The sequence below is a fragment of the Nematolebias whitei genome, chromosome 18 (genome assembly GCF_014905685.2).
Source record: "Nematolebias whitei isolate Nwh7 chromosome 18, NemWhi1, whole genome shotgun sequence".
Taxonomy (NCBI): Eukaryota; Metazoa; Chordata; class Actinopteri; order Cyprinodontiformes; family Rivulidae; genus Nematolebias; species Nematolebias whitei.
In genome coordinates, this window is record NC_056515.1 from 10,638,303 (window position 1) to 10,649,191 (window position 10,889).

Sequence of the window (10,889 nt, forward strand, 5' to 3'; positions counted from 1 at the left end):
TCAGTGGGGTTTAGGTCCAGTGAGTTGGCTGGCCAGTCAAGCACTGTGGCATGAGCATCAAACCAGATTTTGGTGCTTCTGGCAGCATGGGCAGGGGCCAGGTCCTGCTGGAAGATGAAATCTGCATCTCCATACAGATCCTCAGCAGAAGGAATCATGAAGTCCTCTAAAACATTCTGGTAGACTGTAGCAGTGACCTTGGATTTAAGAAAGCAGAGTTTACCAACACCTGCACTGGACATTGCACCCCAGATCATGACTGACTGTGGATATTTCACACTGGACCTCAACCAGTATGGGTTATGTTCCTCACCCTTCTTCCTCCAAACACTTGGACTTTGATTTCCGAATGAAAGGCACACTTTACTTTCATCGGAAAGGAGGACCGAGGAACCCGACAGTTGTAGCCCATCTCCCGGATGCGTTTGAACATGGTGGTTTTTGAAGCTGTGACTCCCGCCTCAGTCTACTCTTTCTGGATCTCTGCCAGATTCTGGAATCTTCTCTGATAATCCACTGAAGCCCACGGTCATCTATTTTACTGGTGCATCTTCTCCTGCCACATTTTGCCCTTCCACTAGACTTTCCATTGATATGCTTGGACACAGCACTCTGTGAACAGCCAGCCTCTTTAGCTATGAACTTTTGTGTCTTACCCTTCCTATGGAGGGTATCAATGATGGTCTTCTGGCCTGTTATGTCTGCAGTCTTCCCCATATTCTTCTTCTTCTTCTTCTTCTTCTTCTTCTTTTAGTTTAATTGGCGGATTGCAAACAACGTTCAGGTGCATACCGCCACCTACTGAGCAAGAGTGTGTAACTCATGGCCTCCTTTCCCTAAATTCTATTTTTAATATTTATGTTATGCAAATATATAAACAACTCTTTTCTAACATTACTTATTTTATCCTTCTCCCCTTCTGTTCCTAATATTCCTCCTAAACTCCACACTCTCCCTGCCTCTATGACTTTTTCTTTCAATCTCTCCCTTTCTTCTGTATATTTAATGCACTCCATCAGAACATGTTCCACACTTTCTGTTTCCCCACATTCCTCACATCGACTGTTATTCCTTTTCCCCATCATGTACATTGTATCATTTAGAAGTGTATGTCCTACCCTCATTCTCATTATTATCACCTCTTCTCTTCTACTTCTTTCTTTATTATTACTTATCTTAACTGCTTTTTGAATTTTATATAATCTTCTTCCTTTCTTGTCCTCATTCCACGTTTTCTGCCATTTCTCTATTTCTTTTTCTTTAATTAATGATTTACCCTTTCCTTTCCCTAATGGAATATTTACTATTATTTCACCATTTAATGCTTTTTTTAGCAAGTTTATCTGCTCTTTCATTTCCTTCCACCCCCTCGTGTGCTGGCACCCAACAAAAATGAACGTCTATGCCTCCCCTGTGTAACCTGAATAATGTGAGATGTATTTCTAGTTGTAGATCTTTCCTGTTGTTTCCTTTAGACTGAATGCTTTCTATATCAGCCTTTGAGACGGTGCATATCACCACCCTGTCCGGTCTAACTTCCTCTATCCACTGTAGACTAAATATGACTGCCACCATTTCTGCTGTGAAAACATAGTTGATCAGAAATTCTTTTAGATGTACAAACTTTGAACTCTGAAATATAAACCCCTATTCCCACCCACCCCTTTGTGTTTTTTGAGCCATCTGTATAAATTTCCAGGTAACTAAAATATGTCTCTCTAATGTATTTGCTGGTTTTCACCCCCCATTTCATTTTTGTTCCATTCTCGTTTCATTTCAAGAATGTTCGTGTCTACTTTACTTTCTGGAATTAACCATGGAGAAATAACACTATTTGGATTAATCTGTGCGAAATCTTTATTTTCTATTCCATGTAATCCAGCTAATTTGTTTATTTTCCGAACAAAACCATTTCTTTGATATTTGTCATATTCCCAGCAGTTCTGGATTGTTGTTGCTGCAGGATTTCCTTCTTTACTTCCTTTGAGTTTCACCCAGTATGTTAATGAAAGTTTTGTTCTTCTCATTTCTAACGGAGTCTCACCAGTTTCTATAAGAAGAGCATTAATGGGGGTCGTCTTTATTGCTCCTGTGCACACTCGTAATGCTCTGGATTGAAGTCTATCTAGTTTTTGTAGTGTTGAATTTGCTGCTGCTCCACACACGATGCATCCATAGTCCAAAGTTGATCTCATGAGAGCTCTGTAGATATTTAAAAGTGATTGTTTATCTGCTCCCCAGTTGTTTCCTGCCACTGCTTTCATTAGATTAATGACTTGCTTACATTTTGTTTCCACCTGTTTTAAATGTATTTTTAAAGGTTGTCCATATCATAAGACATTTCCAATATTTATCTTCTTTTTGTTTGTAACCATCATGTAGCTGGTTTTGCTTACAGATAGTTTGAAACCCCATTCATAAGACCAGTTTTCTATTTGATTAATTGCTTTTCTTATGTTTTTAACTACATGTGGCACATTTCTCCCCCTCATCCATATTGCTCCATCATCTGCATATAAAGCTGATTTGATGCCTTTGTCAAGCTTTGCAAATATGTCGTTAATCATAATGTTGAATAAAACAGGACTAATTACACTGCCTTGAGGGGTGCCGTTTTCCACTTTAAAGTGTCTTGATAATTCACCCCCAACTTTTACTTTAATTGTCCCATCCTGAAAGAAGATGGCAATCCAGTTATACATCCTCCCATCTATTCCCATCTGTTCTAGTTTTATTAGCAGCCCTTCCCTCCACATAGAATCATATGCTTTTTCTATGTCAAAGAATACTATGATCATCATTTCTTTCATTTTCAGTGTTTTTTCTATATCATTACATACTCTTACTAGAGCATCTACTGTGGACCGACCAGTTCTAAAACCACATTGATAATTACTAATAAGTTCTCTTTTTTCTAGGACATACATTAATCAGTTTACTAATATTTTCTCCATCAGTTTACACAAATGAGAAGTTAAAGCTATGGGTCTGTAATTGTCTAAACTTGTTGGATCTTTCCCTGGTTTATTAAATGGTAGAATTATGGCTCTTTTCCAGCTCTTTGGTAATGTTCCTTCTTTCCATATTTTATTGAATGGTTTTAGAATGATATTTAACGTTGTTTCCGGTAGATGTCTAAACATGACGTAACACAGGCTGTCCTCTCCTGGAGCTGAATAACCTGTATCTTTTAACACCGTTTTGGTTTCTTTCATAGTTATATGTTCATCAAGTGTTGACATGGATCTATTTTTCTTCTCTCCTACGTTACTAAATGTTTTGAGTTTTTGTTCCTTCTGCTGCCTGTGATCATTTTCTAGATGTTCTCCACTGTGGACTGCAGCCTCACCCACAGAATCAGCCTTGTCTTTATTTGAAACTATTATCTCATTATTTTTAATCAGAGCTGGAATTTTAACTTCACTTCTTTTCCCACTCATTTTCTTAATCATTGTCCACACCTGATTTAAATTTATTTTATATCCTATGGACGAACAATAATCCCTCCAAGTTTTCTTTTTTGCTTTCTTAATGGTCCTACGAGCTACTGCCCTTTTCTTTTTAAAATCTATAAGGTGTTCTTCAGTCATATTTTTCTGTAATGGTTTTAGAGCCTTGTTTCTTTCTTTAATTACTTTACTACATTCATCGTTCCACCATGGAACCACTTTTGAGTTTCTTTTTATTACTACTTTTGGAATGCTTGAGTTTGCTTCATTTAAAATGAGTTCTGTTTCCTGGTTATTGCATTCATCAATGTTTCCTTTAAGATTTACTAAATGACTATTTTTCTCACAATTAATTTTAAAAGTTTCCCAGTTAGCTTTCTTAAAGCACCATCTGGTTGTGATTATTTCCTCTTTATTGGTTATACTGTCATTTATAATTGTGCTAACAAGAAAGTGGTCACTCCCCAGTGTAGTATCTCCATTTACACTCCATTCACAGGATTTTGCAAGTTTATCTGATACTAAAGTTAAATCTAAACATGACACTGAACCTTTATTTATATTAAATCGTGTGTCATGACCATCATTAATACAAACCAGTGATCTTTCATCCATCATTTCTTCAATAATGTTGCCGTTATTGTCTGTTTTGCTGCTTCCCCATAGACTATTGTGAGCATTAAAGTCTCCACACCAGATTTCTCTCCCGTTTATACCTCCACATATTTCCATAAATACATCATTATCTAGGTTTTTACATGGGTTATAAAAATTAATTATCTTAATATGTCCAATTATTTTTAAGTTGTAAATTTCAATGCTAACACATTCATACTCTGTTGAGTTATAAATTTCTTTATATGCTATTCCATCCTTAATGAATGTTGCACACCCTCCTCCACTACTTCCAGTACTTCTGTCTTTCCTTGTTGTACTGTATCCATGAATTTTAAAGTCTAAATGGGGCTTTATTCATGTTTCCTGGCCACATATTACTTTGTATTTCTAACTGGTATATGTATTTTTAAAGTTCTTGTCCATTAGCTATCAAACTCCTAGCATTCCATTGTAGAATATGAAAAACCATTCCTAATCCTTTCCTTGACCTTTTCCTGTTGGTTCAACTGGTTTTAATAGAGTGTGGATCTGATCTGCTTGGATTTCTTTCATATCCAGAAACTTTCCTGCTGCTTCCACTATTTTTATTTTATCACATTGTCATTTGTATTGTTACATTAACAATATGACATATGAATGCCACAAACTTGTCCTTTTCCACTATCATCGATTTTTCATTGAGTTTACATTTGTGATTACACGTGGCATGTTCTGCTGCTGGTGGTATCAGTGATTGCCTCTGGTTCCTCTGAATATCATTTACACTTTGCACCTGTCTCTGGATAGTTTCTTCATTCCTCACTACTTTTGTATTTACTTTCTTCACCCTCTTCAGTGCTCCAGCATATGAAACTCTCTCTGTAATTTTAATTCTTTGGGCTTCTCTGGTTTCCCTCTGAACTACACACCCTCCATATGCTGCACTGTGTTCTCCTCCACAGTTGCAGCATTTTACCTTCGAGTCTTTCTCACACTTCCCATACTCATGAGGACCTCCACATCTTGCACATCTCACTTTCCCTTTACACTCCTTTGCTATGCGCCCCATTCTTTGACATATGAAACATCTGATAGGGTTTGGTATGTATTCTCTAACTCTATAATTTACATATCCCATCTGCACACATTCTGGCATCGTGTTCTCAGACTTTAGAGTAATAGACATTGTTTCTTTGATTATTCCATCTTTTTTACTTGTAATCCTTTTTGCTTCTGTCACTTTGCCTCCCCTGATTTCTTGTTTTATTTCCTCGAGTGTCATTTCTATTGGAACTCCTGAAATTACTCCTCTTAACCTGTTTATAGAGCCTGGAATAAATACTTTAACTCTTTCTCCCACTAGAGTAGTCATTTTTAAGATTTTGTCCTGCTGTTGTTTGTTGATTGCATGTATAAGAATTCTTTTGTTGTTCATGAGTCTGGATAATTTTATTTTCCCAATTTCCTCCTCTATTGCCTTTGATAGTTTTATTGGATGAAAGTATCTTCCCTCTTGATTAAACTCCACCATTACTTTCCATTCCTCTTCCCTAATTAGTTCCACCTGCGTTTGATTTTGCGGACTTGTACTGATTTTTGACTTTTTATTTATGTCTATTCGTGACTCACTTTCTTCTAACAAGCTTCTCTCTCTCTCGTGTCTTTTTCTTTGTGGTTTTTTCATTTTTGATGATTTTGCCATCATCCATTCCATCTCATTCTCACTATTTCCCCCTGAAGAGGAGGCCATGATGTTACAGTCAGAGCTCAGTTTATGCACCCGACCAAATTTCAGCTCCTACCGCCCTTGAAAAGATTGTCCAGCTCCCAAGTCAGCTTCTCCTTCCACGCCAAAACCTGTCAATCTCAGAAATCCACGTCGGGAGAACCTTGCTCATATTCTTCTTCTTGTGGTGAGTCTTCCCCGTATTGAACCGAACTGAGACAAATGAACCAAACTGAAGCAATTCAATGACACCTGGGGAAACCTGTGCAGGTGCTTTGAGTTTAGTAGATGATTAGTGTCACACTCGGTTTAAAACATTCATGCCCTGAAACATTTGGGCTGATTCTTTACAAGGAAAAAAATTGGAGATGATATTAAACTAAAGTTATATAACCAAGAACTAGAAAAAGTGAAGCAGTTTAAATTTCTTGGGGTCTGGTTTGATGAGAGGATTACATGGAATATACACGTACAGAAAGTGTTAGATAAATGCAAGAAGGTGTTAAATATCATGAGGTGTTTAACTGGAAGTGACTGGGGGGCAGATAGGAAAGCCCTTAAGGATATATACACAGGATTAATTCGATCAGTACTAGACTATGGAAGCATTGTTTATAATTCAGCAGCAGATACAACTTTACAAAAATTAGACCGTATTCAATATCAAGCATTGAGACTGTGTACAGGCGCAATGAGAACTACCCCGCAACAACATCACTACTGGTAGAAATGGGAGAAATACCACTCAAAATTAGAAGAGAACAACTAACTCTAAATTACTGGGCTAATCTGAGAGGTCACGGGCAGGATCATCCAACACAAGAGACAGTTAAACCTTGCTGGGAAAAAGAAGTAAAAGATATCAGAAGTTTTGGTTGGATTGTGAATCAGAAAATGACAGAACTCAAAATAGATCAGATCAATATAAGTCAAACAACTCCATTACCAGTAATACCACCTTGGATACTTCCAGATGCCATGATAGATTTTACATTATTGGAAAAAGAAATGAGAATAATGGGTTCATTTTAAATTCAAATACGGTACAGAACCATATTGATACATATTACAGCTATGTTCAAATTTACACAGATGCTTCCAAGAACTTAGTAAATAAAGTCGGTGTAGCCTTCATTGTTCCAGAGTTCAACATCAAAGTTAGGAAAAGAAGTAACGATGGACTTTCAGTGTACACAGGGGAAATGCTCGCAATATTATTAGCCATTCAGTGGGTTGAAGAAACAAGACCATTGAGATCGGTGATTTGTTCAGACTCCAGTTCATCATTAGTCAGTTACCAGTGTAACCATTCAGAAAGCAGGCCAGATATTTTAATAGAAATTCAACAAACACTATACAGAATAAATATGATGGGTCTAATGATACATGTTTTATGGATACCAGCTCATTATGGTGTTACAGGAAATGAAATGGCAGATAAAGCTGCAAAGGAAGCCACTAGAAATAATTCGGTGAATTTAGAAGTTAATTTTAGTAAATCAGAAATAAAACTTTTAATAAAACGGAAAATGAAGGATAAATGGCAAAAGATATGGGAGGAAGAAAAGAAAGGACGCTGGTTCTATAAAATCCAAAAGAAAACTGGAGAAATGAGAAGTACAGGGAGGACGAGGAGAGAAGAGACAATTATTTCTCGTCTCAGATTTGGGCATACTGGCTTAAACCGCCCTCTTTTTATTTTAGGGAAACACTGCACTGGTAAATGTGAGTACTGTGGAGCAGATGAGACAGTACAGCATGTAATGTTACACTGCAAAACGTATGAGGAAGAAAGACGACATTTGATTCAAAATTTAAATAAAATTAAAGTAAAACTAGAATTAATTGATTTATTCAGAAATAACTCTAATAGTAAAATTTATCAGATAATCTTTCATTATCTTAAATCAACACAGTTATTTAAGAGGATTTAATCCTTGAGTGACATTTTGGTCCACACTCCTCACCAGTCGGTGGCGGTAATGCACCAATTTCGTTGTTTGCCAACCGCCAATAAACCTCGAAGAAGAAGAAGAAGAAGAAGAAGAAGAAGAAGAAGAAGAAGAAGACATTTGGGCTGATTTCTCCACAGTATTCAAATTTTTTGAATTCCTGTTTTTGTGTGTTTCATGAGCTGGAAGCCCAACATATGTAAAAATAAACAAAGAAATACTTGAACTTTTTTAAATTGTGGGCCCTGAATCTATCATCTATTAAAGGTTAACTTTTTGAATGGAATTATGGAAGTTAAACAACTTTTCCATGATATTCTAATTTTTTCGAAAGAGTGTACAGGTAAATATTCACAAATATATTTACTTAAGCATATTTATATATATAAATGGTAAATGGACTGTACTTGTGGCTCCTTTCTGTTTAGTGAAGATAGCAAAGCTCTTTACAACACAACCTGTGCCTTCATTTACCTCCACACAGCACGTGATCAAACAGGTGTCTAAGCTCATGTTCAGTCATAAAATATTCAAATAAAAACTGATGCGAACTAAAGCATGGAGCTCTTGTATCGATACTATCGATCTCCCACTCGATCCGCCCGCCCCTTCCAGAACCCAGGGGTCGCGGTGGAGCGCGCGCGGGTCCGTGCTGTACTTTCCGTGTTTGTCTTCTGGAGGATGTGGACTCTTCCAGGTCCGAGTCGCAGCGGCTTGTAGGAAACTTCTCGTTTTGCGCTTGTTCCTTCTCGTTGTTGAGCCGTCGGTAAGAAACGACTCGTATTCACAGCGCGAGAGGAGCACGAGGACACTTTGAACCACCGCTGACCGGAACTTTGTCCAACTGTGTCCCAGCTGATGTTTGGGACCAGGCGGCAGCAGCGTCTGGATCAAGGTGCGGGTTTAGACACAGCTTCCTGGACAACCTGTGTTACATTTAGACAAGACAAATGTCCAACATTGATCTTTGGTGCTTTTTGTCTCGTTTTGTCCTGTCACGGGTCCAGGACTGGACCCGCATCAATACGAAGCGGGACTAATTAAATTCAAACAAATTAAACCAACAGGTAGGCCTACACAACTTTCTGGATTCTAATTTGATTTGAAGTAATAAATCTCCCAACTTTTTCTAAATTAAAGTAAAAAGGAGGTAAAATAATCAAATGTAGACGTGGTGCCTACACATAGACCTGTATGTTCACCCCATTGGCTCTGAAGCCCAGTACCTCCAGAACAGAAGAGCCAGAATCACTTGAGTTGGGTCTCCTGTGGGTGAAATGGGTCCGCTGTGTTGGACAGAATGTCTCCTCTGTCTTCAGTTCCTGTGTCCTGTTCGTGTCCAGTCTGTTCAGTCTCAGCTACTACCACAGCAAATGGAAGCTCAGTGTCTGTAAAACTGATTGAATTGTTTTATACAGAGTTCTTCTCCTGATGCAACCTGGATTTGAACCTTTAGCCTCAAAACTATGGGTCTGCAGCACTGACCGCTGATCCACCGCAGCCTGTGCCTGTCTTCATCCTGTGAATGCATTAGTTCTGTTGTTAACAAAAATAATCAGCTTAAACTGTCCACCCATTCTCTTTACCTGCTAAATAATGACTTTAGAAATATTTTTGAAACATGGGTTGCCCTCTCCTTTTTGATAGCTGAGGAAAGAAGCACGTCTGTCAAAGTATTCTGAGCTGGACCGTTTGATGAAACTTTGAGGAAGTTTTCACTGGATGTCCGATTTTTTGTAGACAACCCAATGCAAGATGGCTTCCACAGCTAATCGACCTTTTCAAACATGATCATGTCAGTTTTACAGAAAGTGAGTTGAAGTTTGGTGTAGTAGTAGCTGAGGGTCATTCACAATACAGTCTCTGAGCTCTAACGTGTCGCACGTCGTCTCTGGATGTCCTGCACGTTGTTTTCAAGATTTGAAACTATAGATCCTACATAAAAAGGATCTATAGTTTCATGAAATAGTGCATTTCTTGTGCCGAGCCCGAGTAAATGACGAGGGTTGTGCGTCAGGAAGGACATCGGACTTGAAACACTTTTGCCAAAACTACGAAAAACTGCGAGTTCATCTAATCGAGTGAAGTGGATGGAGAAAAGTTTCAGGAGTGATTTGTGATAAAATAGTGTCAGCAAAGGTCAAAGGAAAAGTTTACAAGACTGTGATGAGACCAGCTATGTTGTATGGTCTGTAGACAGAGACATGGACAAAAAGACAGGAGACGGAACTGGACGTGGTAGAAATGACGATGTTGAGGTTCTCCTTAGGAGAGACAAGGATGGATAAGATTAGGAATGAGATCATCAGAGGTTCAGCACAGGTCAACAACTGGGAGATAAAGTTAGAGAGGACACATTGAGATAATTTGGACATGTTCAGAGGAGGGACAGTGGTTTGGACATGTCTAGAGGAGGGACAGTGGTTTGGACATGTCTAGAGGAGGGACAGTGGTTTGGACATGTCTAGAGGAGGGACAGTGGTTTGGACATGTTCAGAGGAGGGACAGTGGTTTGGACATGTTCAGAGGAGGGACAGTGGTTTGGACATGTTCAGAGGAGGGACAGTGGTTTGGACATTTCTAGAGGAGGGACAGTGGTTTGGACATGTCTAGAGGAGGGACAGTGGTTTGGACATTTCTAGAGGAGGGACAGTGGTTTGGACATGTTCAGAGGAGGGACAGTGGTTTGGACATGTCCAGAGGAGGGACAGTGGTTTGGACATGTCTAGAGGAGGGACAGTGGTTTGGACATGTCTAGAGGAGGGACAGTGGTTTGGACATGTCTAGAGGAGGGACAGTGGTTTGGACATGTTCAGAGGAGGGACAGTGGTTTGGACATGTCTAGAGGAGGGACAGTGGGTATATTGGTAGAAGGATGTTAGACAAAGAGGACATGTATGGATGCAGTTAGAGAGGACATGGAGGTAGTTGGAGTGAGGACAGAGGACACAGAGGACAGGGATGGAGGAGGACGACTCTCTGTGGAGACCCCTGAAGAGGGAAAAGCTGAAAGAAGAAGTTCCGACGCTGCATGAAGCAGTGCTGTGCATTCCTTCAGGGAACATGAGTCTTTTAGTTGGTGTTGTATTTAAAGTTCCGGGTCATATAAAGTTCCGGGTCATATAAAGTTCCGGGTCATATAAAGTTCCGGGTCATATAAAGTTC

At 38.9% G+C, this 10,889-nt stretch overlaps 1 protein-coding gene across 2 annotated transcripts in view; it reads left to right on the forward strand.

Annotated features, from left to right (window-relative positions):
- Nucleotides 1-8,475: 8,475 nt before the first annotated feature.
- LOC119425107 (beta-1,3-galactosyl-O-glycosyl-glycoprotein beta-1,6-N-acetylglucosaminyltransferase 4) overlaps nt 8,476-10,889 on the forward strand; it is a 7,383-nt gene continuing 4,969 nt past the window's right edge. The window contains exon 1 of one of the 2 annotated variants that reach the window (XM_037692630.1): nt 8,476-8,619. The gene's annotated coding sequence lies outside the window, so the exon portion shown is untranslated. Of the gene's footprint in view, nt 8,620-8,775; nt 8,792-10,889 lie in introns of those variants that run through there. The other variant, XM_037692629.1, reaches the window with a different exon arrangement.